This window comes from Protopterus annectens, chromosome 9.part0, assembly GCF_019279795.1.
Source record: "Protopterus annectens isolate FY-2018-M chromosome 9.part0, PAN1.0, whole genome shotgun sequence".
Lineage (NCBI taxonomy): Eukaryota > Metazoa > Chordata > Ceratodontiformes > Protopteridae > Protopterus > Protopterus annectens.
In genome coordinates this window covers 994,124,058-994,150,920 of record NC_056743.1, presented here as the reverse complement: position 1 = coordinate 994,150,920, position 26,863 = coordinate 994,124,058, and the positions used below count along the sequence as shown (strand labels likewise).

At 39.2% G+C, this 26,863-nt stretch overlaps 1 protein-coding gene across 1 annotated transcript in view; it reads left to right on the top strand.

The window, feature by feature from the left end:
- Positions 1-861: 861 nt before the first annotated feature.
- The window catches only part of DGKA (diacylglycerol kinase alpha), an 858,181-nt gene continuing 832,179 nt past the window's right edge, over positions 862-26,863 (top strand). The window contains exon 1 of the mRNA XM_044083761.1: positions 862-1,004. The gene's annotated coding sequence lies outside the window, so the exon portion shown is untranslated. The remainder of the gene's footprint in view (positions 1,005-26,863) is intronic.

Below are 26,863 nucleotides of genomic sequence, written 5' to 3'. Positions count from 1 at the left end.
AGTCAAACCATTATTGTTCCAAACTGTCTGACTTCCTTTCCTTAAATATTTATTCTGTAGTCCATTTCCCTTGCGTAGTGTGTGCACCATATGTGCCATGACTGGTGTTACATGTTAGTTTAACTGATTTTCACAGGAATTAATATTCTTTGTTGGTGTAACACTACAGAAGCCAGACTGCAGAAATCTGTCAGTCATGAAGTGCTAGTCAAAATGTGGACACCAGTCATAGACAACAAGAACCTTGCCTCACAAATCAGATTCAGTAGTGTCCGAGCCAGAGATACATGGGGAATAAAATTAATTAAATCCTGTTTCCATGAAGTGACATTTTGGGAATAATGCAATGAACTGCAAGTCTGATTTTTGTGCGAAGGTCTGACTTTCACATTTAGCATATCTATAAATTAAAAAAGAACTAAAGTGATTTCCAAAGTCAGAGCAATAAATAAACTAAACTGTCTACAGTTCAGTTAGTAATTATGAGGATAAATATACACCTATATATATTCTGAATCGGTAGTGTGATCTGGTTTAAAATATCAGGCTAGGAAATAATTTATGTTTACACTAGTATTCAGGCAGTCCTGATTCCAATGCTTTCCCGTATTTGCCAGTGAGTTCTGAAAAGTTGCCTATATTACTACAGAGAACTACAACACAGGTTTTGAACATTAGTCATTTGTTCTTTTTTTCTTCTTGCCCTTTGCTTTATGAATGTGTCTGTGTAAATAGCTACAGCTGTCTGTCTGTTTGCCCTTTAACCTCACTCAGCCTGATATGCGGAAACCTCAAATAAGTAAGGGATGTATTTTCTTTTCTTCTCTTTGCTGTTGGTGATGTAAGAAGTGTTGGGGCTGACCCTCTGTGGGTGTGACAAGGTTGGCTCCATCCCAGCTTACATCTGCATAACACACACTGAATTGTTACTCTTAACAAAAGTTTCAGTTCCTGAAGCAGACAGGCTTCAAAACAGACTCGGAGATCAACAACTCTCTAGCAAGGTAAGGTAGGAGATCCACATCTGTTTCTTTCCCTTGTTGTTGTTCTGTTTCTTCTTGGAAATAATAAATGTTAGCTTGGAAAGCTTCAGATGCCACTGATTTTCCCAGAATGTTGACTTCTAGATATGTTCCCAGGAGCTAGGGATAGCTCTCTCATGGGGAATCTCCATCAGAAAGCAGGCTGCCTGATCATTTTCACTGCACAGCTGTAAAATGTTTGTAACCCGTTGCAGAAAATAAATGCTGTATGTCTTAATGCAATTCTCCAGCTTCCTCACTGTATGACATAGTCTGAATCTGTTGTGACAAGAGAAGTTTAAAAAACTAAGAAAGTTATCTGTACAAAGAATGAGACAAAAAAGTATTCTTAAAAACTGCCTGCATTCATCACACTGGTGTTAAATTTCAACTTGCTGTCTTTATTCTGAAAACAATTCTGAAGCTTAAGTGGGGAGTCTTGTTTGTTTTTTTTTTTTTTCTTTTTTGCATAGGGTTTCGCACATGAATATATTTTATTGGTAGCATCTGTAATTATACTACATTAATTGCACTGAGACAGTGAGGAAGCTTTGGATTTTAGCATGAGATGCCTTTAATGCTAAATGTGTTATAAGCTAAGTAGATTACGTGGTGATGTCACCTAGGTTAGTGCTGATAAAAACTGATATTTCAGGAACTGGCTTTACTGTCCAAGACCCAGTTAGACATTGGGAATGTTTTGTATGTGAATAGGTTTGTCTGTACAGCAAGACGGAGTCTGGCAATAGAGGTAATTGCTGTTTATGTACAGTTGCATGATTATGTGACTAAAATTAGGTGAGACATTTGTGAGATGTGGTTGTTACCCTTTCAAATGAATCAGCCAGATTTAACAGGTAAGGTAAGGTAAGGAGGTAACTAACACAAAAAATTCCATGTTGCATTAATGCACATTTTATTTATTCTTTTTAGTAAAAGTTAACATGTTGCGACAAATAGAAACCCGCTACTTCTTTGTGCATATAGAAGAAGGCAATTATGGAGAAGTTCAAGTCTATATGTAGCTGAACTGAGATTAATATACAGTGCACTCTGGTACAAAAAGATGATATATCACACTTTGAATATTAAGAACATAAATATTTATAGTTTGCATAATTGTGTCTTTTATTTTATTTAAACACATAGCTGAAAGGTGGATAAATAACTATATGTAGATTTTTTGAATAAATATATATGTAGATTTTTTTAACTGCTTAATTTAGAAGCCTAGCACTGAGCAAAATGTTTACTAGGTCTGTTTGGCCTGTCTGTCTACATAACCCCCTAGCTTGGCTTTTTCTGTCAGAAGTTTTGACATTGTGGAATAAATCTTGTCCCATGCTATCCCTTCCTGTGTTAAAGTCCAATGTTGTGTGAAGGAGTAATGTCAAACATTAAAAGTGTTGTGGGTGTTCTAAAGTGAGAAGTTGCTTACAGGAAATGAACAAAACGAGAAACTAAAGTTACAGTGCATGTAACTTCATGATATCTGTCTCCACTGGGTAGCAGTGCCCTGCTTTTTTAAATAGGGTTCTCTGTGTTCTGTTTGAGTTGTACTTCACAGAACAAGTAAACATAGCAGGGAGTCAAATGTTTAGCCAAACACCAGAGTTACAGCACTGATATACTGTTAAATGTTGTAGGTGCTTCCCCTATTGGAGTGGCCTTGAAGTACAATTGTATTATTTAGGGTGCTGCAGATGATACATGTCAAGTGATCTGGCAGAGCAGATTTGTTGTTGGGTACTTAGCCAAGAGACTAGAGGTGTAGCTAGCTACTTTGGTGCCCCCCCCCCAAGCATACTATAGCAGACCACTTGCTACAAATATAACATGTGGTTTGCTACAGTCTGAATACTGCACATGGGGCACTGAAGTGCTCAAAACCAGACCACAAATGCAGTATATCAACATCTAGAGGTGAATGCCAGTCTGCACTAATACCTGCATCTGTCAGTCACGTTCCCTGACACCTTGCACCTGCGGATGCTACCCTGTCTGCCCTACCCTAGCTGCGGTTCTGCAGGGATCAGTGGACCCAGTACTGTTGTTTTCAGTCTTAAAAGGTGTAAAATTTAGAGTAAAAAAAACAATTCATTATAGTAAGATTATATCTACTTTGTAAGGCAGTTATATGTTTCTTCTTGAATCTGAATGCTCAAACCAAGTGAGTTTAAAAAAAATGCTGTAACACAAGCAGCAGGTCAGTCACATGGGTATGCCTACATGTGTCACAAAAGGAGGGCTGCCCCACTTATATTGGCCTGTTCTTGTAAATAATCAGTCTGGAGAGCATTTCACATTCTTCTAAGCAGCCAGAGTCAGGGAAAATAGATGAAAAAGGAGGATGTGGGTTTATTACAGCAGAAAATCATTCAAGGTTACTTGAACTTAGATATGCAGGGCTATATGCACCTTGAAAATGGTTTGCTTTGTTAGTGGCAGCCAGTTCAAAGTACATCAACTCCACAGGAAGTTTTAGGTTAAAGAATTGTATATGCTGTCTTAAAATTAAAAAAAAGTCATGGCCTTGTTGCATAGTCCCAGCTACTTCATGGCAAGATATTATACGCACTATAAACATGCGTGTATATACATATACACACACACACACACATTTATATGTGTACATGCATGCACATGTATGGTGACATTCATGTGATTTGCACGCTGTGTAAGTTTCAGTTCTGGTTCCAGATAAAAAAATTATTTTACTTTAGGTACTACACTGACAAGAGTGTCTCTACTTACGTCTATATGTAGTTTAGTCTTGTTGTGTCTACAAAAGATGTATGTAATAGAAAGAAGATTCAGAATTTTCTACATGTTGAGGATAAGATTATAAAAGACCAGTAAACTATTATGTACATGGAAGTCTAACTGGTGATGCTGCAGGAGCCATACATACTACAGTGCCTTCATAGCACAGTGTTATAGTATGATTTCAAAGATATACCACAAGAACACTATCTACCGCAGTGTTCTAGTACCATTTCGATGGTAAATTGCATGATCAATTGCTGCACATTTCTACAGTTGTGGCATCATAGCACAGAGCTATGGTACCATTCCACTGCTATACCACAGGATGTTTCTACTGTAGTAGCATCATAGTCTAGTGTCTTACTACCGTTTTACTGCTGTACCACAGTATGAGTCTACTGTAGTGGTATCACAGTGTAGTGTTACAGTACCATTTCACAGCTGTAGTATCACAGCATGTGTCAAGTATGATTTTCACTGCTGTGCCCCAGGATGTTTCTACCGTAGTTGTTTCATTGTGTAGTGTTACAGCACCACTTTACTGCTATACCACAAGGTGTTTCTTCTGTAGTAGTATTATAGTATTGTGTTACAATACCATTTCTCTGCTATACCACAGGTAGTTTCTACTGTAGTAGTATCATAGTCTAGTGTTACTGTATCATTTCACTGTTATAGCACAGGATGCTATGCTGTACTAATGTCATAGTGTTGTGTTATAGTACCATTTCACTGCTATAACACAGGATGTTTCTACTGTAGAAGTATCTTAGTGTAGTGTTAAGTACTCTTTCACTGCTATAATACAGGATGTTTCTACTGTAGTAGCATCATAGTCTAGTGTTACTGTATCATTTCACTGATATAGCACAGGATGTTATGCTGTAGTAATATCATAGTGTTGTGTTACAATACCCTTTCACTGCTATATCACAGGATGTTTCTACTGTAGAAGTATCTTAGTGTAGTGTTACAGTACCATTTCAGTGCTGTACCACAGGATGTTTCTACTGTACTAATGTCATAGCATCATAGTGGAGTGTTACAGTACCAGTTCACTGCTATGCCACGGGATATTTATACTGTCACAGTAGCACAATCAGGGCCAGTGTTAGCATTTTGGGGGCCCCCCGGCAAGTGTCAAGTTGGGAACCTGCTGGACACTTCAGTCTAAGTATCACCCTGTCACTGCAAGCCCTCTGAAGAACCTTTTAGTTCATGCTGCAGAGTTTTATGAGTAGTACATACAGACTGAACTGTAACTACAACCCACTTACATGAGGACAGGCTGGTAAACCACACTATGTTGGCTCATCTCAAAGAGGGACATTCACAGTTACTGGCATTTAGATGCAACTGTGGTAACACTGCAAAAACTGTAGGTACAGGGCTGTACTTAAGTGAAATGGTGACCTAGGCACTATCTACTGCCCCCCCCCCCCACACACACACACACACTTCTTCCAGTGCTACTCCCTGTTTTTCATGCTATCTCGGGTTCCCCACACCATGTACATTAGCTTTTTTCCTTCCTTTTTTCACATTTCACCTTACTCTTCAGCTTTTTCAAGAAGCCATTAGTTTCAATATGCTCTGAAGTACACTTTAAAGTTTTTTTTTTCTTTTTACGCAACCTTTTCATCCAATTATGGTTTGGACAGAAATTATGATTAACAAAAGAAATTCAGTGTTGCTGTTCAACTTTAGCTTTTCTTACATCATTTCTACACACCTTTCCTAACCAAGATATCACAGTAATAACTGTTTAGGAAATAACTTAATTAAGATGGGGTCTCCAGAAACCACAGGGTTATAGATGCCCTGGGATGTATTTTAGAGCATTTGCCCAACTTTTTAATCAAAGGGTGGCCTGAACAAAAATTATGAGTAAGAGAAGAATTTCAGTCTTACTTTTTTTCTTTCAAGGAAGATACAAGTTTTGCCCATGGCTGAATGTTCAAAGCTTACAAAATAGTATCTCACAATAAACTAACAAGACAATTGTTGTGAAGATACACAAATCTTGTCTGTGAATACTGCCTGCCCTCCTACCCAACCCCAAAAAAGAAAATCACTGCCTATGCATCCCTCTAGTGTTGGACTGGGATAAAAGCAAAGGTGCAAGTGGCCATAGTCATGTATTTCAAATGATTGCTGTCGTGCATATACATAACATGCCTATTTACTTTTGACCCCTGTCCCCCAAAGACAGCTACCTCTATATGTGCCTGATATCTGATTGTGAGGAAAATGAAAAAAATAATGACTACAGTAATGTATTCCACTTTGCTGTTCCTAGATAATGCACTGCCTCTACATTAGCTATAGTAGCTTTCTTTGTATACTTCTAACGTCTGTGAGAAAAATAAAACCATTAAGGATCACACTGTCCCCAGTCCAAACACAAGCTATAAGCCATTGCTATACTATTTTGCAGATATTTTAACAAATAACAATACATTGTGGAGTAATAGTACAGACATGCCAGATCAGCGACTGTTGTTTAACAGTTGTCAAACAACAGTGGGGGTAAGTCACTTTTATTTACCTCATTGAGAATTAATGCATACCTGTCACTATCCCTGATTTTATTTGGGACAGAGAAAAATTATGAGAAAAAAGTTTGATTTGCAGGTAAATCATTCAAGATTACAGAAAGTCAGTTAATCCAGACATCAGAGTTTCATACTTATGTATGTTGATGTAAAATGTGTTATTTTGATACATTTTTGAACCTTTATTCTGGTATTATTTTTGGCTTTGCCCTGAATTCTTGAGCAAAGAAGTTGACAGTTTTATAGTATCCGGTGTTCTGAAATGTATTTATAAACTTCCTGAAAAAGAAAACCCTACACTAAAAATGGGCCACTGATGCAGTCGGGCATTCCAGGTAAACACGTGTAAAAAAAAAAAATAAATAAATCATTTCACTGCTATATCACAGGATGTTTCTACTGCAATAGTATCAAAGTGTTTGAGTGCCATTTTACTGCAATGCCACAGTATGATTCTGCTATAGTGGTATTACAGTACCATTCCACTGCAGTGTCAAGGGATGATTCTACTATAGTAGTATTATACTGTTGTGTTACCGTACCATTTCACTGCTGCGCCATGGGATTTTTCTGCTATAGTAGAATCACATTGTAGTGTTACAGCACCATTTCACTGATGCACCATAGTAGTGTCACAGTGTGGTGGTCAAGTACCATTTCACTGATTAATCCAAGTGTAGTGTTACAGTACCATTTCCCTTCTGTATCATAGGATGTTTCTACTGTTGTGGAATTATAGAATAGTGTTTATAATATCATTTCACTGCTAAACCATGGGCTGTTTCTTCTGTAGTTGTAGTACAGTGTAGTGTTACAGTACCACTTCACTGCTATACCACAGGGTGTTTCTACTGTAGTAGTATTATAGTGTTGTGTTACTGTACTATTTCACTGCTGTACCACTACAGTAGTAGTATTATAGTGTTGTGTTACCGTACTGTTTCACTGCTGTACCACTACTGTAGTAGTATTATAGTGTAATATCACAGTACCATTTCACTGCTATACCACAGGGTGTTTCTACTGTAGTAGTATTATAGTGTTGTGTTACCGTACTGTTTCACTGCTGTACCACTACAGTAGTAGTATTATAGTGTAATATCACAGTACCATTTCACTGTTTCACTGCTGTACCACTACTGTAGTAGTATTATAGTGTAATATCACAGTACCATTTCACTGCTATACCACAGGGTGTTTCTACTGTAGTAGTATTATAGTGTTGTTACCGTACTGTTTCACTGCTGTACCACTACTGTAGTAGTATTATAGTGTAATATCACAGTACCATTTCACTGCTATACCACAGGGTGTTTCTACTGTAGTAGTATTATAGTGTTGTGTTACCGTACTGTTTCACTGCTGTACCACTACAGTAGTAGTATTATAGTGTTGTGTTACCGTACTGTTTCACTGCTGTACCACTACAGTAGTAGTATTATAGTGTTGTGTTACCGTACTGTTTCACTGCTGTACCACTACAGTAGTAGTATTATAGTGTAATATCACAGTACCATTTCACTGCTATACCACAGGGTGTTTCTACTGTAGTAGTATTATAGTGTTGTGTTACTGTACTATTTCACTGCTGTACCACTACTGTAGTAGTATTATAGTGTAATATCACAGTACCATTTCACTGCTATACCACAGGGTGTTTCTACTGTTGTAGTATTATAGTGTTGTGTTAACGTACTGTTTCACTGCTGTACCACTACTGTAGTAGTATTATAGTGTAATATCACAGTACCATTTCACTGCTATACCACAGGGTGTTTCTACTGTAGTAGTATTATAGTGTTGTGTTACCGTACTGTTTCACTGCTGTACCACTACAGTAGTAGTATTATAGTGTTGTGTTACCGTACTGTTTCACTGCTGTACCACTACAGTAGTAGTATTATAGTGTTGTGCACTGTTTCACTGCTGTACCACTACAGTAGTAGTATTATAGTGTAATATCACAGTACCATTTCACTGCTATACCACAGGGTGTTTCTACTGTAGTAGTATTATAGTGTTGTGTTACCGTACTATTTCACTGCTGTACCACTACTGTAGTAGTATTATAGTGTAATATCACAGTACCATTTCACTGCTATACCACAGGGTGTTTCTACTGTAGTAGTATTATAGTGTTGTGTTACCGTACTGTTTCACTGCTGTACCACTACTGTAGTAGTATTATAGTGTAATATCACAGTACCACTTCACTGCTGTACCACAGGATGTGTTGTAGTGTTACAGTACCATTTCACTGCTATACCACAGGGTGTTTCTACTGTAGTAGTATTATAGTGTTGTGTTACCGTACTGTTTCACTGCTGTACCACTACTGTAGTAGTATTATAGTGTTGTGTTACCGTACTATTTCACTGCTTTACCACTACTGTAGTAGTATTATAGTGTAATATCACAGTACCATTTCACTGCTGTACCACAGGATGTGTTGTAGTGTTACAGTACCATTTCACTGCTATACCACAGGGTGTTTCTACTGTTGTAGTATTATAGTGTTGTGTTACCGTACTGTTTCACTGCTGTACCACTACTGTAGTAGTATTATAGTGTAATATCACAGTACCATTTCACTGCTATACCACAGGGTGTTTCTACTGTAGTAGTATTATAGTGTTGTGTTACCGTACTATTTCACTGCTTTACCACTACTGTAGTAGTATTATAGTGTAATATCACAGTACCATTTCACTGCTATACCACAGGGTGTTTCTACTGTAGTAGTATTATAGTGTTGTGTTACTGTACTATTTCACTGCTGTACCACTACTGTAGTAGTATTATAGTGTAATATCACAGTACCATTTCACTGCTATACCACAGGGTGTTTCTACTGTAGTAGTATTATAGTGTTGTGTTACCGTACTATTTCACTGCTTTACCACTACTGTAGTAGTATTATAGTGTAATATCACAGTACCATTTCACTGCTATACCACAGGGTGTTTCTACTGTAGTAGTATTATAGTGTTGTGTTACTGTACTATTTCACTGCTGTACCACTACTGTAGTAGTATTATAGTGTAATATCACAGTACCATTTCACTGCTATACCACAGGGTGTTTCTACTGTAGTAGTATTATAGTGTTGTGTTACCGTACTGTTTCACTGCTGTACCACTACTGTAGTAGTGTTATAGTGTTGTGTTACCGCACTGTTTCACTGCTTGCTGAAGATACGAACCGTTATCTCTTCTTAAAATCAAAGGTAAGAACTAAGACTGGCCACTTTGGGCTGCTGGTTGCTAGGGCTTACCTTAGTCATGTGCATTCACTAATTATCAGGTTTATCCTAAAAAGGTACATCACAACTCTGTTTCAGATAAAGAGCATAACTGAAAAATTAATAGTTTTCCTCCTCATTTTTCCCAACTAGTAGTAGCTTTTGTGGGGCCACCACACAGTCAATGATTATTAAAAAGGGCCCCCCTACAGCCCTGCTGCCACAGGTATTTCAGGTGCCTAAGCTGGCTGTGATCTTAGTTTTAGTAGAGAGAATTTAATTATGTCAACGGCATTATATCAGTAGTAACACATCTGATGAAACTGTGACACCATGTTACTTGACAAAACACTTATATTTTTGAATTCTAAAAGAGAGAGTGTAATCATTATCCATCTGGTTTATTACATGCTCAAGATACCTGTGCTAGCTTTTATTGGTTTGACAAGCATATAATATAATATCAAAATAAGATGACTTGGTATGGTTGGGGGGCCCCAGTGATCACATCGTTCGCTGATGCCTAAAGCTGGCTATGAGCACAGTGCCATTTCAGTGTTATACTACAGGGTGTGTCTACTATAGTAGCACTACAGTGTAGTGGTCCATTACCATTTCACTGCTGTACCACAGGATGTTTCTACTGTAGTACTATGACAGTGTAATGCTACAGTACCTTTTCACTGCTATACCTCTTATTGTTTACTATAGTAGTATCAAAGTGTAGTGTTATAGTGCCATTTCACTGCTGTACCACAGGATGTTTCTACTGTAGTAGTATTATAGTGTGCTGTTACAGTACTATTTCAGTCTAGGCAATAGTCTTATCAGAAACAGTCACAACATGCATCTCTGAGACCACCATGTTTGCACTATGTAACCTGAAGGCCCATAATAGCCTCACTTGCAAACTTCAGGCCAGCCACTAATAACTATAACATTTCACCTCCTGGTCAACAGTAACAACACTACAATATGATATGATATGAATACACAATAAACATCCTGTAGTATAGCAGTGAAATGATATTATAACACTACAATATGATACAAATACACAAGAAACATCCTGTGGTATAAAAGTTAAATTGTACTGTAATAGTACACAATGAAATTACACAGTGTTATAATGCCATTTCACTGCTAAACCACAGGATGTTTCTAGTGTAGTAGTATCGTGTTACTGTATTCCATGTTTTCTATAGTACAATGTATTTGATAGTTTGTCAAAATTTTTTTTAAGATATTCCATTATTGTTAAACGTTACCTCTTTTGTAAATGCTTCAACATTTTTGTAAATTTCAATATTTGGAGCTTTTCTCCCCGGGCCTACACTAAAAATGGGCCACTGATGCAGTCGGGCATTCCAGGTAAACACGTGTAAAATAAAAATTAAATATATCATTTCACTGCTATATCACAGGATGTTTCTACTGCAATAGTATCAAAGTGTTTGAGTGCCATTTTACTGCAATACCACAGTATGATTCTGCTATAGTGGTATTACAGTACCATTCCACTGCAGTGTCAAGGGATAATTCTACTATAGTAGTATTGTACTGTTGTGTTACCGTACCATTTCACTGCTGTGCCATGGGATTTTTCTGCTATAGTAGAATTACATTGTAGTGTTACAGCACCGTTTCACTGATGCACCGTAATAGTGTCACAGTGTGGTGGTCAAGTACCATTTCACTGATTAATCCAAGTGTAGTGTTACAGTTCCATTTCACTTCTGTACCACAGGATGTTTCTACTGTTGTGGCATTATAGAAGTGTTTATAATATCATGTCACTGCTAAACCATGGGCTGTTTCTTCTGTAGTTGTAGTACAGTGTAGTGTTACAGTACCACTTCACTGCTATACCACAGGGTGTTTCTACTGTAGTAGTATTATAGTGTTGTGTTACTGTACTATTTCACTGCTGTACCACTACTGTAGTAGTATTATAGTGTAATATCACAGTACCATTTCACTGCTGTACCACAGGATGTGTTGTAGTGTTACCATTTCACTGCTATACCACAGGATGTGTCTACTGTAGTAGTATTATAGTGTAATGTTATAGTACCGTTTCACTGCTCTATCACAGGATATGTTGTAGTGTTGCAATACCATTTCACTGCTGTATCACATGTTTTTTCTGTTGGAGTTGTATCACAGTGTAGTGTTACAGTACCATTTCACTGCTATACCACAGGATGTCTCTACTTTAGTAAAATCATATTGTAGTGTTACAGTACTATTTCACTGCTCTATCACATGGTTTTTCTGTTGGAGTTGTATCATATTGTAGTGTTACAGTACCATTTCACCACTATATCACAAGGTGTTTCTAATGTAGTAGCATCATAGTGTATAGTTATAGGTTCATAGGTAGGTACTAGGCTATTTGCCTGAAGGCATTTATAAGCCTAGCCAGAATGTGTAGGCTGTCGCTGCCCCATTAGATTAGTTCCCTGTACTTCTGTACAGCAGAGCCACTGAAGTGATCCCCGGGGTAAACTTTCTGTTTCCCATCCACTCGTCAAGGTTTCTCTTGAAGAGTGTCAGCGAGGAGCTCTGCCTAATGTAGATTGGAATCTTGTTCCTAAGCATGGGAAGTCTCTGGGACAAGAATCTCCAGCACATCCTATTTATTGTTGTGGTGTGGTTTAGATCCCTAGAGCATGTGGCTTAAGGGGATAAGGTTTTTCTTTAGGTGGAGCATGTCCATCAATTCTGGGTTGGACATGGACTTGTATGTCAGGCAGAGATCACCTCTGAGTAGGCGGTATGCACCCGAGTACAGCTGGAGTTTCTTCAGTCGAGCTGCATAGGGCATCTGTTTGAGGCCAGTGATCTTCTTGGTGAGGTACTTCTGTGGTCTTTCCAGCTGTTGCAGGTGTCTTGTAAGGTACATCCCAAATGGGGTGTTGTACTCTGTGATAGGTCTGATGAGTGATGAAAAGAGGGGCACAATGACCCCTTTTGATCTGGATGCAAACCCTTTTGTGATTAGGTGGGCCACATAGAAGGATTTTCTAACCACTTTTGCAATGTGATTATCAAAGGAGAGATTGCTATCTACTTGGGTCCCCAGATCCCTTATTACGTCTTCCGTATTTAGGGGACTGCCACCTATGTGGTAGTTTGTGGGTACTTTGTTTTTTCCGAATGGGATGACTATGCACTTTTTGGCATTTAGCTCGAGGCCATGATTTTGACACCAGGTATCTGTCTCAGTGAGATCCTTTTGGAGGATGTCTGTGTCAGCCAGAGAGTCAATTATAGCACCTAGTTTGCCGTCGTCTGCGAACTTGGTCAGCCATAGTCCTCCTGTGCTTGCCTGTACCTCCTGAGAAGTATATGCCAAACAGGAGGGGTCCTAGGACTGAGCCCTGGTGAATGCCACTTGTAACTGGTTTAGAGTCAGACCTAGCTCCCACAACTCTCACCATGTGGGTTCTGTCTGTGAGCCAGTTGGCAACCCATCTTGTGACATAGGGTGGTGAGCTTGTCTATAATACCAGAATGAGGAATGGTGTTGAAGGCCTTTGCGAGGTCTAGGTAGGCTGTGTGCACCACCTTTCCCTCGTCTATAGCCTTGGTAATCATATAATTTCACTAGAAACCTGTGGAATCTGGTTCTATTGTTGCAGCATTGTAGCTTGTATTATAGTACCCTTTCATTGAAATCCCACAAGATCTGTTTCTTCTGTAGCAGTATCATAGCATAATGTTATTGTACCATTTCAGTGGTCTACTGTGGATCAATTTGACATAGCATCATAGCACATTATTATACTGCCATTTAACTAGAATACAGCAAGATCTAATTTTACTGTAGCAGTATCATAGCATATAGTCATAGAAAAAATGAATCTGTATACCACAAAATATGTTTCTGCTGGAAGTATTGTAGCATAATTTTAGAGTACCATTTTAGTAGTATATTGCAGTATCCATGTAATAAAACAATAGCATTGTGTACAGCACCATTTTACTGGGATACTGTGAGATCCACTGCCATTCTATAGCATGCAGAAAGTAATATCTAGTATAAAAATGTTTATCAGGAAACTATATTTCAGAAGCTGTATGCAAATAATTATAACCTTGACGGTGAGACTGGAGAGTTACTACATGCAAGCCATGGAAAGTACAAGTTGTGATAATTTTATGCCAGGTATTACTCCTTATCCCACATGGATTTTTCTGATTTAATGTATTTTTTAGTTTATTGGAGAAATGAAGAAAGGAAGTGGAGATAAAGGAATTTGATCCAAAGTGTCAGGGGTAAACTCATCAAAATACTGGTTTGTCATATTTTCCCCCTTATAAAAATAGCACAAATTGCTGATTTTTGCAGATCTGCAATGCAGTGCTGTGGAGTTTTTTCGCTCAACATCACAACTAATATTAGCCTGTTCTAGCATCACACCATTTCTGTGGAAGGGGCAAACTGAACAGAAATGAGATTTTTTAACAAAATCCCCCTGGATAATTTAGAACCCTTACCCATTTTCCTTTTCAGATGGTTATTTCATTTTTAATTTTTAAGTATATTATGTGTAAAAAGAAGTTTAACATTTTTATATAGGTGGAAGTAAAAGTGCTTACTTTTTATAGTAGTGGTAATTTCCTTATCACCACTGCTTTGTCAGGTGCTGCTGCCAGGGCTGGGCACATGTTTGGTTACTTTATGGGGTTATAATACCGTGCTGCAGCCACTCTCAGTGCAGCTTAATAAATGATGTGAAGTGGACAGGAGAACATTACAAGGCAGCAATCTTGTTTGATGTTTTCATATAACATATGCTTTTCACATATTGTAGTGTTATAGATCCATTTTGTTGGTATTCAGCAGGTGCATTTCTACCATATTATCATCACAATGGCATTAGAATCACATGCCATTGGCATACTATAGAATATGTTACACTACATAATAGCACTAGAATCACATGCCATTGGCATACTATAGAGTATGTTACACTACATAATGGCTCTACAATCACATGCCATTGGCGTACAGTAGAATATGTTACACTACATAATAGCACTAGAATCACATGCCATTGGCATACCATAGAGTATGTTACACTACATAATGGCTCTACAATCACATGCCATTGGTGTACAGTAGAATATGTTACACTACATAATGGCATTAGAATCACATGCCATTGGCATACTATAGAATATGTTACACTATACTCCTGTCACAGATCTTAGAAAGTCTTTAAACTGGACATAGCCAAAGAATGAGCTTTACAGAAACATGCTTAAGAGTTGGTGTTGCACTGGTGGGTACTCTGAAGCACACCCCTGATAAAGTGCACTATTAAACACTGTAGCTCTCATAGTTCTCAGAGTTACTTGCTGTAGTGCTTTAAGATTTTGCACTCCATCTGCATTGGGTTTCTTATTTAATATGGCTGTAGCAACAGTTTTGGTTACACAGTGTTGATTGTTATGGTTGTGGTAAGAGTTTTGTTTACACAGTGTGGATTATTATGGCTGTGGCAAGAGTTTTGGTCACATAGTGTGGGTTATTTTGACTGTAGTAAGAGTTCACAGTGTGGGTAATATTGGCTTTGTAAGGGTTTTGGTTAAACAGTGTGGGTTACTATGGCTGTAGTAAGATTTGTGGTTAAGCGGTATGTGTTATTGTGGCTGTAGTAAATGTTTTAGTTACAGTGTTGCTGTAAAGGTCATGGATGTGGCTGTGCCAGGACCTGGATTTTAAACACTGTGGCTGCCTTGCTCAGTAACACAGATGTGGAAAGCCTCAGAATTATACTGTAGGAGTGTAATGGTCTCAAAGTTACAGAGCCTTGCTCTAGCAAGACTTGTATATATTACTGCAGTGTGATATTGTTATGATGTGACTTGCTGTTAAAACGGCTCATTTATAGTTTTATTTATTTATTTATTTATTTATTTATTTACATTTGTTGACCGGGAGTGTCCGACTGGACGTAGGTCCATTTTCAGCGGAGGCCCGGTGAGAAAAGCTCCACAGTTAAAATAAACAGGCAGTAGTTACATTGGATTACATAGCAATTAACAATTTAACATAGCAATTACTTACAACATATTTACAAATGAAGAACATAGTACATCAGTAGACAACTAGAATCTTTATCTGTGAAGTACATAACAAACATTAACAAATGTTACAATAAGAAGTTCCTGCTGTATAATAAGTACTAGGCTTATGAGCATCTGAGCTTGCTATAATCAAGGTAGTTAGTGGAGTGGAAAGAAAGGTAGTGGTTGGATGGGGTGGGTGATATTAGAGTGGGAGTTGCAAGGGCAAAGCCAGCATGTTTTTAGGTGTGCTTTTAGTAAAGTTTTGAAGTGGGTGCATGATGGTATGGAGGTAATTGTGGGTGGGAGGGAGTTCCATAATTTGGCTATGGTACAAGAGAATAGTGCTTCACCAGCAGAATTTTTGGCTTTAGTGATCTGCAAGTGATTTTTGTTGCTGGATTTTAGTGGTCTGGTGGTGCGATAGGGTTGGAGTAGACTCTGGAGGGATGGGACATTTAGTGGATGGTTTACTAGTTTGTGGGCGAGTGAGAGTTGATACCATTGAAGGAGGTGAGGGAGTTCAAGCCAGCCCAGTTCAAGTGAGTGACAGTGGTGACTACGGTAGGATGCCCCTGTGGCGAATTTGGCGATTTTGTTGTAGCAGGTCTCTAGCTTGTTTAGATCACATTGCCTTAGGTTGGTATATATTGGAGAGGCATAAAGTAGGGTGGAGATAAGGTAGGAATTTGCTATTGAAATCTTTGCTGCTTTGCTGAGAAGTTGGTGAGAAGTTGCTTATTTCTGTATAACGCTCCTAGTTTTTTGTGGACTTTTTTATGGTCATGGATATGTGAATGTCAAATTTTAGTTTGTCTATTTCCACTCCTAGCAATTTGGTGAGTTCAGTTGGGTATATAGTGGTGTTGTCTTTTGCTGTGATGTTAAAGTGAGAGTTGTTTTGACTATGTTTGGTGGGTTGGAAGATGAGTAGTTTAGTTTTGTTTGGGTTGAGTATTAATTGGGCATCAGATAACCAAGTTTCAACAGAGGAAAAGGCTTCCTGTGTGACTTTTTGCAGTTTGGGTAGGGTCTGGGCTGAGGGACTGGGCTGAGCAGATGATGGTTGAGTCATCTGCATATTGTATGAGTGTGCCATGTTTGGTGGCAGAGGCTAGATTATTGGTGAAAACAGAGAAGAGTAGGGGTCCAAGGATGGATCCTTGGGGAACTCCTATGGAGACAGGTAGTTGGGGAGATATGTCATTTTGCCATACAACAGACTGTTGGCAGTCAGACAGGTAACTCTGAAACCAGTTGGTGACTGAGAGAAGGATAGGTTATTGAGGACAGAGATGAGTTGTTTGTGTGGGACCATGTCAAATGCTTTAGATATGTCTAGGAAAGTAGCAGAGGAGAGATAGCCATTGTTTTTATGCTGAAGGATAGTGTTAGTAAAGGAGAGTAAGGCAGTGGTGGTGCTATGGTTTGGTCGGAAACCATGCTGAGTATTGGAAAGGAGGTTGTTAGTAAGGAGGTAGTCTGAGACCTGAGAGTGTATGCATCTCTCTAGTATTTTGGAGAGTGGAGAGAAAATAGCTATGGGGCGATAATTGGTTAGTTCTGTGGAGGGTCCGCCTTTGTGAAGGGGAATTGTATGTGATACTTTCCACAGAGTGGGAACGTAACTTTCTGATAGAGATCAGTTAATCAAGATGGATACTGGGTAGGCCAGAGCATCAGCTGCAATTTATAGGTATTCACTTGGGAGTTTGTCTGCTGCTAATTTGGTGGGCTTAAGTTTAGTTAAGAGTTTTTTTTATGTTGGAGGTAGGTACAGGAGAAAAAGAGAAGGCAGTGGTGAGATTACTAGTTGAAGGTGTGGGCTGGAGGGGAGGGGGTTGTGTTGTTTAGCTAGTGATAGTATGGTTTGTGTGAAGTGTGTGTTGAATGAGGAAGCAATATTTTCTGAGGGGTGAGGGATGTTAAGAAGAAAGGGTACTGACTTTACCTGGGTGGAGGATGGAGTTTATGGAGGACCAGAACTGTTTGGGGCTGTGTTGGGAGGAGTCTAAGGCAGACTGGTAGTATTGGAATTTGTCCTGTTTTATTAGCTTTTTGACTCTATATTGCATAGTAATAGGAATTTCTGTCTAGTTGAGGGGGTTTTGGTTTTGCACCAGTGCTCCCAGGCTTTATCCCTGTTTTTCATTTCTGACTTGGTGGTTTTCTGTAGCCATGGGGAGGGTTGTGCTTTGGTTCTGGAAAGTCTTATGAGGGCATGGTAATTAAGTATGCTCAGGAAGGTAGTATTAAAAAATTCAACTGCGTCATCAAGACTGATGTAAAAAATTCAACTGCGTCATCAAGACTGATGTACTTTAGAGGAAGCCAGTTGCATTCTTTGAGGGATGAGATGAATGTAAGTGGGTTAAAGTTTACTTTTTTACGTATTTGACAGCAGATGAACAGGTTTAGCTTGGTATAGGTATTTTTTGAGTAGGAATGTTGGGGCGTGATCACTGAGGCTATCTGATAAGCAGCCTGTTATATATGACTGGGGGCTCTTACTGACTAGTAGCCAATCCAGGGTAGTGTGCTTGCTGGAGTTTTTATTTATCCTGGGTGGCGACTGGACTAGTTGGGTGAAGCCATGAAGGTTTACATGATGGGTTGGATGGTTGCCAGAACAGGATTGCCAATCAATATTGAAATGACTTAAAATTATAGTTTCTTGGGGGAGATGGTGGGTAGACCAGCTGAGGAGGTTTTCTAGTTGAGGGATTTTGTGGCCAGGTGGAAAGTAGCATCCAATTATGCTGATGGTTTTGTTTTGGTTTATTTTGAGGTTGGTAAATATTATTTCTTCATTGCCTATTTGTGGAGCTGATTATTTTAAGATCTGGCTGTTTATAGCTACACCGCCTCCTTTCTACTCTTAGTATGCTGTAACCTGTAGGGAGTATTTGCTCACTGCTAATGTGAGGTTTTAGCCAAGTTTCTGTCAGGATGACTATATCTGGGGAGTACAAGTCTATGGTGGCATGGAGTTCATGGACTTTGTTGGATATACTTCTAATATTTAGGCTTAGTAGAAGGAAGTCACTTGGCTTTCTATTGACTGTAATATGGGAAAGGTTGTGGTTTCTAGTCTGATTATGAGGATTGGGGTTGGAGATGGTAGGACCAGGGTTGGGGTGGATGTCTCCACTTAGGGCTTGTTTTGATATGCACGAGGTTATTAGTTTTCTCAGTTTTTAAATGTGTTTGTTTATAAAGGAAACTTTATGATTGTGCTCTGTGGGTAATAGGTATGGTGGGAGGGTTACTATGTTTAGTTGTAGGGATACTTTATGTTTGAGTAATATAGTTGGTAGAATATGTGGGGGTGCATAGGGATGGTTCTTGAGCTGGTGGGAGGGGAGCTGAGTGTGGGTGAGACATGAGTGGTGGTGTGAGTAGTAGTACAGTGGTAGTGGTTGAGTGGGGGAATGATGGAGCTTTGGTAGGATGTAAGATATGCAAGGAGAGTGCATGCAGTGAGCATAGGTAAAGTATGCTTGTACATGTTAGTTGAGGAGGTGTGATGGTAGTGGGAAGATGGAGGAGGTAGTGTTGGGTTAGCACTGTGGTTGGCTATTGGAAAGATGGGAGGGATTTGTCAGTGTAATAAAGGTGGGACCACTGGGGACGGGAGGGAATAGGGAGAAGGGTGGGGAGCAAAGCAGGTAGAGACCCTGTTAGTTGCTCTTATGAGGGGGCTGGAAACAATCAGGTAACAGAGTTAACTGATAAATGAACATATGATCGTGATAGTTGTAGTCAGGTTTACCTAATGTGGACATCTGTGAGTGGCCCAAAGTTTGTATGATACAGTTGTCTGAATTTGATCTGAAGGTTACACATTTAACTGCAGCTGGCAAGAGGGCTGTGTGGTACAAATGTCAGTGACTGACCAGGAGGTGAAATGTTATATTTATTAGTGGCTGGCCTGAGGTTTGTAAAGTAAGCCCATTGTGGACCTTCAGGTTACATAGTACAATCATGGTGGTCTCAGAGATGCATGTTGTAACTGTTTGTTTCTGATCAGACTATTTTCTAGACTAGTACTCATCAGGGTGCACAGGAGGACCATGATAGCATTTGAATTTGCACAATGTGGCTGTTAAGTTTGGTGCTCTGGACTGTGCAGTAAGTCTGTGGATACAGTGAATCTTGAACCTTGTTTGATTTATCATTTTTAAGTTTGTCATGCATGTCAATATATGCCAAAGAATAAGATAATAATTTTAATTAGATAATGAACTTGTGATGAAGAGGCCATTGACCCTTATTTCAATTTCAGTATTAGGTGAATTATCCTATTTTAAGTGAATGTGGGATCTACAGCTAGTCTACATAGTAACTCTGTAAATTACACAGATGAAATGGTTTGCTTATAATTGCTGGTTAATGGATATATTAAGCCACCACTATCAGTTCTTGTAACAGCATACATTCCAAAACCAAATGCTATAGCAGGCAAAAATGCTACCAAATAACACAGAAGCAGTACCTTTTGTTACAAAAGTCTCTCAAACAGTAACTGCAGGTGCTAGTCAAAGTCAAAAAGGTGTCATTTTTTGAGAACTGCTTCTCCCGTAAGGTGTGTTCGACTCCGACTCCCTGCCCTGCAGCAGTGGATAAATAAGGATTGCCTGTCTGTTTTCATTTGAGGTTAAGTGAGTGCTCCCATAGCAGCCACACTGACGTTTTATTATGTGACAACCAGTGCTGCACCATCAGTATTTGTAACATACAAAGTTCAGTGACATTTGGTATGCCCATATGCAAGTGTTTCCTTCAGTGCTTAAAATAAGTTTCTGTACAGATGCACAGAAATGCTCTACAAGAAAATGAAATGGGAAATATACTGACAGAAAATGGTAGAAAGTCAGCCAGCCTTTATGAAATTGCTTGATACAACAGGCACTGTGAGTTTACTCTACACATCTGCCTCTAGATAGGAATCTGTTAGATTTGTTTTCATTCTTTAAATGTTGGTAATTAGAGTGCTGTTAATAGATGTTTTCTGTTGATGTGTTCCTTTTTATCCATCATCGGAGTTTTCATGACAAATGTCTGTAGGGAAACACAAGTATCCAAGACCGCATGTGTAGAGCTGGGAATGTCATGATTAATACTCTTATATTCATACAGGTTCTGCAATTGTCCAGATCTATTTTGTGTGGAGGTTTTCACTGTAGTTGCTGTTGTGAAGCTAGCTACATTTTTATAGCGAAGCAATACTTAAAACAATAACTTGGATTGCAGCAGCTATGAAGACTGCCATGGGGATGCCAGTGTTCTTCCTTCAACTTGCTAAAAATTACTCTCCTATTAGTGTGCTATCTTATTTTTGTGTACCTGTAAAATTTGTGATACAGGCCCAGTCCAATATGAGACTAGAACCTGAAGCCTTTATGACTCAGTGGCACTGTCTCATTATTGCTTATGAAGTTTCATTATACCCAAGCACAGCCTTTGTGCCATAATGTTGAAAAATAACCTAGAAGTATTAACTGACAAGAATGCCGATTGCAGAATAACTCAAGTGCTGCAGCCAGTGTTATAATTTATAATGGGCAGAGTCTGACACAGTAATATTAAAAAATGGTAATTGCTTGATTGCTGAAGTCCAGTTCATGGGTAATACACAACTTGACCTTTTCACCAGTATATTATGTTCTGTGCTAGGTTACTGTGTTCTATTTTTTTTTTTACTCTTTTCCTTGCGGTTAGTTAAACAATAACATGAGCTGTTGTATGAATGTGCAGTTAAGTCAAAATGCTTGATTAATGAGCAAGATAGGGTACAGTGGTATCAGACACATTTGCTTTGTAAGATGTTCCCTTTGAATGTGTTTTATAGAAGTAGCATAACATATGAGTGCTGAATTCTAGAAATAGCAGCTATCCAGAATTTCATAGATTGCATTCGTACTCTGATGCTGTGAGTACCGCCACAGTACACATGCGATTGTGTTACTAATGTACTCCAATGTTCTCACTACCACCACTGTGCATGTGCAATTGTGCTAAAACTGTACTCCAGTGCTCTCACTGCCACTACAGTGCATATACAACTGTCTTACCATTGTACTCCAGTATCACAGCAGTGCATGTGATTGTGTTACTACTGTACTAAAAGCTGTCATTACCACCACAGTGCACATGTGATTGTTACCACTATCACTATACTCTGTTGTCACTACCACCACAGTGCATATGTGATTGTTACCCTTGTACTCTGCTGTAACTGCCACCACAGTGCACATGTGATTATGGTACCACTATCACTATACTCTGCTGTCACTGCCACCACAGAGCATATGTGATTCTTACCCCTGTACTCTGCTGTCACTGCCACCACAGTGCACATGTGATTGTTACCACTATCACTATACTCTGCTGTCACTACCACCACAGTGCATATGTGATTGTTACCCCTGTACTCTGCTGTCACTACCACCACAGTGCATATGTGATTAGGTTACCACTATACTCTGCTGTCACTGCCACCACAGTGCACATGTGATTATGTTACCCCTGTACTCTGCTGTCACTACCACCACAGTGCACATGTGATTATGTTACCACTATCGCTATACTCTGCTGTCACTGCCACCACAGTGCACATGTGATTGTTACCACTGTACTCTAATGCTGTCACTGCCACCACAGTGCACATGTGATTGTTACCCCTGTACTCTAATGCTGTCACTACCACCACAGTGCATATGTGATTATGTTACCCCTGTACTCTGCTGTCACTGCCACCATAGTGCACATGTGATTGTTACCACTGTACTCTAATGCTGTCACTACCACCACAGTGCACATGTGATTATGTTACCCTGTACTCTACTGTCACTGCCACCACAGTGCACATGTGATTGTTACCACTGTACTCTAATGGTGTCACTACCACCACAGTGCACATGTGATTGCTATCACTATCGCTATACTCTGCTGTCACTACCACCACAGTGCACATGTGATTATGTTACCACTATCACTATACTCTGCTGTCACTGCCACCACAGTGCACATGTGATTGTTACCACTGTACTCTAATGCTGTCACTACCACCACAGTGCATATGTGATTATGTTACCCCTGTACTCTGCTGTCACTGCCACCACAGTGCACATGTGATTGTTACCACTGTACTCTAATGCTGTCACTACCACCACAGTGCACATGTGATTGTTACCACTATACTCTGCTGTCACTACCACCACAGTGCACATGTGATTGTTACCACTGTACTCTGCTGTCACTGCCACCACAGTGCATATGTGATTATGTTACCCCTGTACTCTGCTGTCACTACCACCACAGTGCACATGTGATTGTTGCCACTGTACTCTAATGCTGTCACTACCACCACAGTGCACATGTGATTATGTTACCACTATCGCTATACTCTGCTGTCACTGCCACCACAGTGCATATGTGATTATGTTACCCCTGTACTCTGCTGTCACTACCACCACAGTGCATGTGCTATCTCTGAATGATAGATGCTGGTGTGGAAGTATACCTGAAGTATTTCTAACGAGTACCAGTTTTCCTAGTTTCTGTGCCCCTGAGAATTATTTAACTGAAAAAGGCTCCATTTGCTTCACCATTTTCACAGGGAGTCCAAGGTTTTAAGGACTCTGATTCTTATTATTTGTGGAAAGTTGATGCATTCTCACCCAATCTATTTTCTGGTGGTCAGAAACTTTATGGGAAGGTGTAGAAGTTCTGCTTATAAAAAAGAAAAATTATGTAATATATTGGTAAAGGTAGTGCAGATGCAATGGCCATAAATAGCTTTAGATTGATGTGAATCTTGTTAGAGGAATAACAGTCATTAAGTAAATGATAGAAGGTGGATTTCAATGAAAAGCAGCTAACCAAGTCTTGTTTAATCAAGTTAAGCTGTTCAGACTACTACTCTTCAGTACAGTTCACTGATACACAGTTATTAAAATTGTTTTAGCAAGTAAAGCACAGTATATACCATGAGATGACCTGTGTACAACTGTACCTGCTGCCATTTCGCAGAGAGAAAAATATGTAGATTCCCAACAAAGAAACTAACAATTTCTCGTCTTTCAGATTTGACAGCATAAACATTGTTTATAAAAGAAGATTAGGAGTGACTGTGGTGTTGCAGCCATTTCTGTCCAACATTGAGATGCATGGGCGAAAAAATGAAAACATAATTTAGTCTTATGGCCTGAGGATTTAATATTTTAATTAAACCCATTTCACAAATGTCAGTTTGAATGATATTTCAAACAGTTTGCTAGTTGAAGCATGTTAGAAACATACTTTGAAGATTTTTTCCTAATCATATGAAAACCGTGATAATGAGAAAGCACACATATTCTTGGATGTTCAGAGAGTAAAGGTGTTCTACTGCATGAGGAAATATTTACTTTCTAGTAAAAAGGCTTCTTTTCAGTCTCCATAATGTATGTAATGTGAAATGCAATTCTAAGGCCATTAAGAATTACTGCAGGTGAAGGGAGCAGATGTGAAATCTGAGAGAAGAGAGGCTGTCACTAGTTTCCCTGCCACTGTGATAAGACAGTAGTTGTCATCACTTTAGAAGCGAATGCAGAGGTCATCATTCTAATGATGCAGAAAGAGAGAACTGCAGCTGTTTGGAAAAAATGGGGCATAAAACTAACATTTTTATGTTCTGTCCTGTCCTGTTCAGGCACTAAGAAGGATCTGTTGAACTAATGGGAAAGGAGGAAAGGTATGAAATTTATAGCAACAATGCATTGAAATGGGGTACCAAAGAACAAAAGTAATACATTTTTCTCTTGTGGGGATGTGAAGATCTGTGCCATTGGGGTACCCAGCAGAAAAGGATGCCTTTTTATATCCGTGAGATTCCAGTTTTTGAGGAACTGATTTGACTTACAGCTCAAGAAGTTGAACAAGCAGCTTTTCTGTGGAATACTTTGTGACTTTGAGGTGGCTGGATCATTAAACATCATATGCATATGACCATTGTCTTTCAGGAAGTGACCATTAAACAGCATATCCATATGACCGTTGTCTTTCAGGAAGTGGGCCATTAAACACGTATCCATATGACTGTTGTCTTTCAGGAAGTGGACCATTAAATATCATATCCATATGACCATTGTCTTTCAGGAAGAAGTACTGTGTCCTCACCCCTATTGTCTTGCTTGCTGGGATGTCGGAAAGCTAAGGTATTATCTGACTAGTATTATTTCTACTTTGAACAAAATAATGAAATGGAACAGAATCCATAAGGCTGTTTTGAGATCAAGCCAGATAATGTGGAGTTTGATCTGCAAAGTACTGGATGATGGATGGTACGTTCACTGTGGTAACCCTAACTATTGCAGTATAGTACACCATGCATGAACTGAAGATGACATGCCAGCTGCATGATGTGACCCTAATGTACACACTCATGTATACACATAGGGCTGTGCAATGCTTGCCTGGGTATTGTCTGTGAAACTGATGGTAAAACAACCTCTGAATATGATGGATTTTGAAAACAATCATGCAGTGTGTGCACCAAATCCTATTTCACTGCTCACAATGTATTTGGTGCAGGCTTCAGCATGAGCATTTTGCCTTCACTTACAGTTGACCTGGCTGTTGCATGGGATGTGTGAATGTTTGTCAGTCCATGCATCCTTTCCACTGAGTTAGATATGATTAGCATTCTGCTACATAAAACACACTGTGGAGAACTGAAGGACTATTGTGATAGTTCTGTGAGCATTTCGTTAGTGGTGTGGTGACGCATGATGATATGTCATGAACCAGTGTGGTGACACAAGCATGATGACGTGTCATGAACCAGTATGGCTAATTTACCACCAGGCTGAGGTCAGGCTGCCATATACAGAAAACTGCACTGATAGTTGGCACTACATGTCATGTATGTACCTTCTTGAACAGCAGTGCATACAGCAATGTAGAATGTTGGATTTCATTGCTGCCAAACAGGTGGCAGCTAACACCGCTAAGAAAAGTATCCTAGGCAGTAGGAAGCTGCATTCCATTTGCAGGTTATATGAGGGGTGGAAGCATTACACCTGCACACCATTCTGCTGAACTGGTCAACATTTAAGGTGCAAAGTTCTTTTGTTGCCCTTGTAGGCAACCTGTCTCTGTATTGAACTTTTCGTTCTGTTTATGTACCTACTAGTCTGTATACCTTGTTGATTGTGCTGTGATCCATGTTTGCCAGTGTTTGATAAGTGACGGTAGGCCAAATACAAAGCCTGTGTTTATTTCCCATACTGCATTGCTGTGCATAAAAGCACTGGTATCTCTATGCTGCACATTTGCTGCTAGATGCTGTTACTCAGTGCCTTTGTGAGTGCTGCCATCCATACCTCCCTAGATCAATCAACCGTTTCCTTGTTGGGCATATGTAGCGAGGGCCTCCTAGTATTTCTTCTGTATCTTGCTTTCCTGTGCCTGCTATTAATGAAGTTCCTTCTAGCACTCCACTGTCACAGACTGCCCTGCACAACCCTAACATATCACTTACTACATTCTTTCTCAAGGCTTGAGGAAATAAATATACCTATAAAGCCTTATATTTAGCGAGCACATAATAACAGCACTATGCTGCTACCTATTTATTACACAAACAGTTGCTTGCTTGCATGCACAAAGTCATTTTTGTCTTAGTTTGGCATCTTTCTATTGTATATGAGGAAGGGTCCTTGAGATGTTAATGGCTTTCAGTGTCTTATACTGCCAGAGTCTTTTCTGCATTGCCATTTTGATGTGCTGTATTACTGTACTCTTCACTGATGGTATAGTTTTAAAAACTGGTATACTCCCTTTCTCAGTTGTATTATCCAGAAAAATGTTTCCATTAATTTAAGCTGCCATGCTTAAACCATATTTCAAATCTTATTAGATTTCCTCCTGCCTTTTTTACATCTTTTTATGCATTTATCCTGTTGTGTAACTTTACTTTGTTGGGGAAAAATGTATTTTCCTACAGTTGTAGCTCTTCATTGTCTGATATTAGATTCTCTGAATCCATGATTCTCTGAATCCATTTTTTGACAAATCTGATTTCAATCAAGTAGAATGAGCACTTTAGCAGACTAATTATGGAGGCACCTACTGGCCACATTCCTTTTATCTGAATGGAGTTGTTTACCATGAACCTCTTTACCATTTTGCCTAACCACTCCTTTTATCTGAATGGA